General features: G+C 41.0%; 1 protein-coding gene across 2 annotated transcripts in view; it reads right to left on the bottom strand.

Moving 5' to 3' along the window:
- LOC117284494 (kinectin-like) overlaps positions 1-2,808 on the bottom strand; it is a 48,144-nt gene extending 45,336 nt beyond the window's left edge. For both annotated transcript variants that reach the window (XR_004515583.1, XR_004515586.1), the window contains exon 1: positions 2,227-2,808. The gene's annotated coding sequence lies outside the window, so the exon portion shown is untranslated. The remainder of the gene's footprint in view (positions 1-2,226) is intronic.
- Between the last annotated feature and the right edge of the window lie 1,484 nt (positions 2,809-4,292).

Genomic DNA, 4,292 nt, shown 5'->3' with positions numbered 1-4,292 from the left:
TGGATTGCCAGTGTTTCTGAAATGAATTATGCTCACAAATCAAGGTTTTGGGGAATAGAGATAAATGATATATATGGTTCTAATAATAATAAGTGGTGTGTTCTCAAATGTAATGTAAGGTCTTCATTTTTATAGTACTGTGTATGCCCCCTTTTAAGTTTCTGTGTAAGACATACTACTCATGAAGTGCTTTTTCTTGCTTTAACATAATACCTGTCTGTTAGGCCAGGGGTGGTGCACTCCTGTAATCCCACATTCTCAGGAGGCTGAGGCTGGCAGGTCACAAGTTTGAAGCTGTTCCGGGCAATTTTATCAAAAATAAAAAGGATATGTTCTGTTCTTTAAAAAAAATTCTTAACTGAGTGGCACATTGGAGTTTTGTACACTCTGAATCTCTTCAGGGTTGTGGGGGAGGGAGGATATAGGGTAAAGAACTGAGGCCTGCAGTCAGCCCTGAACCCAAGGAAACAATTCTATCATCACTCTTAAGATCTTCCTTCTGCAAGTTTATACAAATAAAATTGTTTGTTGTTGTTGTTTTGTTTTGTTCTTTGAGACAGGGTCTCACTATGTAGTTGAAACTGCCCTGAAACTCACTACATAGCCCAGGCTGGTCTCGAACTCACAGCGATCCTCCTGCCTCAGTTTCCCTAGTGCTAGGATTACAGGTGTGCACCACCCCACCTGGCATTAAAATTTCTTCACAAGCAATAGCAAAGGCAGCCTTGGAAGGAAAAATAAATTACTCAGGACAGGTTGAGCAACTCTTCAGTAATGGTTAGTGACAGGTGGCATCCTTGACCTGATGCCCCAGAACTTCCCTCTTCCTTGACCCTGATGAGTCCGTGATTTCTCCTGTGTGAACTTGCTTTGAGAAGTTGGTTCTTTTCTAGACACACATTTCTAAAGTAAGCAGACCCCCTCGGTACTAAGGGACTACACTGCCTACAGGCACCATGCTGCTGGCTGTCTACACAGCTGCTTTCAGCAACCGTGAGTAGTCACTGACCACCAAAAATAAACTGCAAGAGGACAGATTCCTAAGTGATTTTACCCCACAAAAACAGACTTTATGGAATTGGTACAATTCTACTAACTTCACAAATCTACAAGTAATCCTTAGTAGCTAAATAAATAATAAATAACCGGGGGGATGAAACAGATAAAATCCATTCTCTTTATAAGATATCATTTATTCAAAATCTAGAGAAGCAAATTTTTATGTGAATTCAGTAGAATTCCTCTCCAAAGGATTTAAACAACACTACCTTTGAATCACACAGGAGACCATCCTCCTAATAAATGATAGTCATGGATCCAGTGTCAAGTGAACCCCAGAATTCCAGAACTGCTTTCTGAAGCCTATAAGTGGAGTCACATACAACATACTTTCTCCCCAGCTCCTTCACACAGAGTCCGTTAAGATCCCTGTGGCTTCTATTCTCCCAGAAATCTTACAAATCAACTGTGAAGGAATTGTCCTATGGATTCTTCTTTTATTACTTCAAATACTTCTCATTTGCTATTTCTTAATTTTTCCTTGTTTTCCAGGCCATCACTTCAATTTCCAAATGATTTACAATTTTTGGAATTCTCATTTAGAAAGTGCTTGAGTCTATTAATCACCAATTCACCAATTCTGTTTTCACTTTATCTCTTCTTCAGCCTTGAAACAAAGCCAGTGAACTTTATAGTCATTATACTTATTCTTGCCCTAAATGCCTTTAACCTTTTACCAATATCTGAAAATATCTGACTAGAAGAACTTGATAAGTAATAGCCAGAATTTTTATAGCATGATGCAGATTTACATTTCTTGATGTGTGGCCCTCCCTCCTGTATCAGAGTCACATAAAACCCAGTTTAAAATATTAAAGTAAAAGTAAAAGTCAAATGTCTGAAACTCACACCAAACCCACTGAAGCCCAGTTCTCTAGGAGTGAGACCCAGGAATCTGCACATTGAGCCATCAAGGTATGATGCTAATGGACTCAAGTCTGGGAACCGGAGACTCTTGTGTCAGAAAGATGTTAAAAACAAGCCTAACAATCCTCTAGTCAAGAAATGAAAACTCAAGCAGTATGCATGTATTGGTCAGAATAAACTAGGTTATGATGTGATGACAGCTGGCCCTCATGTCCCAGGGACCTGAAACAACACTTACTCTGGTTTCTGTAACTGTTACAAAATATCTGAAAGAGCAACTTAAGAAGAAGAAATGCTTACTTTAGTTCCAGTTTCAGAGGATTCAGTCCACATTCACTTGACTCTTGTTCTGGGGCCCCATGGTAAGGCAGCCATAACAGCAGGACAGCAGAGATGGCGTGGCAGAACCAAGTTGCTCACCTCATGGATCTAAAGGAGGAGGAAGGCGGGGTGGAGGGTAAGTCCTGATATCCCCTTCAAGGGTGCAGTCTAACTCCTTCTAAAGGTTCTACCACTTCCCACAGGCGAGTGACTACGTCTTTACCACGGGAGCTTTAGGGGAACGCTTCGGAGCCGAAGTACAGCACATAAGTGCAAGTGAAAGTAGGGAGAGAGCTGTACTCCGTGTCTCCTCTCTGGAACGCAAGCTAGTGAAGACTCTACCACCGGGAACCCTACTGGTTACAGTAGCATAAGCAAGAGGATGCTGGAGGTCTCCAGATAATGAACTGCTTTGGCTCGGCATTGACAGAGTGTGCTTCTGCCCACAGAACTTTCACCAGTATTAGCATAGGATTCCACTGAACTGGCAAATGGGATGAAAACTACAAACCTACCAGACCCCAGAGTGAAAATAACTAGATATGAGTGAGCTGAGCAGGAGAGATTTCTACAATAGGGAAACATCTCCGTGTTTCAGAAACCAAGTTTGAGGGCCAGAAAAGTTAAACTTTTTTCACAAACCCATTCTAAAACCAGTACTGGGAAATTTCCCTTCTGTGTCTCTACCAGTTTCAAGGAGACAGGTAGTAAAATCCTATTTTAATGGTCTTGCTTAAACACAAGTTATCCCAAAAGTATGTTAGAATTTAAATGTCACCGTTTTCTTTCTGAAGCAGACTTCCTAATAGATGACAGAAAAGAAACTGGTTTGCCGCCGAGTTAATCATCAGAGGAACATATTACTTAGATGCGCCAGCACAGTTGTACTGTCAGAGGACTTCCAGGACCTACTATGTGCCCTGATGGACGCCAGGTACTTTCTAATAGCATCTACAGAAGTCTGTTTGCTCCACAGGTCAGCTCACCCAGTCCTTAAGCAATAGCAGTTACCCCTGCTTCTCTTGCTATTTATTCCTCTTACCATGTTTATGTTCTCCTGGATGGGTACCTGTTTACAGACACCCACCACCAGCGGGCCCTATGGCACACACCTCCATAACACTGTGTGACCACAGAATCACTTCCAGTACTCCGAAAGCATCAGCTAGAGCTGTAGAGCCTACAATTCCAGAGATCTGTTTGAATTCAATAATCAGGACTATATCTGCTCAGCACAAAAAAGATAAAGGTCTATGAGTGTATTTGTGACCCTCTGTTCTGCTAGGACATTGTCTGGGGTAGATGGCAGATAACAGCTTTGATGATGAAATACATTGCAAGTGGATAAATTCTAGTTCCATCTGGCATAAGATCCAGAGATAATCACTGAAGGTTGCAAATGGCAACACACAAATTTCTGCTTCTTCAGATCTACATATTCTTTTAAAAGATGAAAAATGTTATTCATTTTTCCAGTAATTACTATAAGTAACAGGGTTCTTACAGTGTGATCATGGCTATAATGCTTCTCCTTTGAGTGTAGACACATCTCTCTTTGATAGAAAGAGTTTGCAGTTCAATCTGAGCTCATTTCTCAGCCTTCTGGACTTTGCTTTATTTTATCAAATGGCTTTGGATGGAAACATCACCATTAAGCATCACAGGAATGTCAGTAGTATGAAAATTACCATATCATCTTATACCAAGTAGTTCTTTCTATAAAGTCAGTTACTGCTATCCTGACGGTCACTTGCAAGTGTAAAATTTTAGCTTTATTCTCTTTGCCATTGTGATGCTATTTCTTGCTATCAAGACAAGTTTCTGTGATTTGAATTGTAGCACATTTGCACACCAAAGTCAATCGTTGCTACAGTCCTCTCCTTGAGCCAGTGCCAAATAATAGTGTCTCGGATGTGATATTCTCAATACTTCCTCTAAGAATCCTCTCCAGGACAGCTCCAGACCTTCCCACATGGCTCTGCGGCAAAGCTTCAGTAAACTTCGACTAGGAAACCTGCAACACATGCTATTCCTTTACTTCTGAA

This window comes from Fukomys damarensis, unplaced genomic scaffold, assembly GCF_012274545.1.
Source record: "Fukomys damarensis isolate Sample0158 unplaced genomic scaffold, DMR_v1.0_HiC HiC_scaffold_37, whole genome shotgun sequence".
NCBI lineage: Eukaryota > Metazoa > Chordata > Mammalia > Rodentia > Bathyergidae > Fukomys > Fukomys damarensis.
This window is presented reverse-complemented; position numbering and strand designations above follow the sequence as displayed.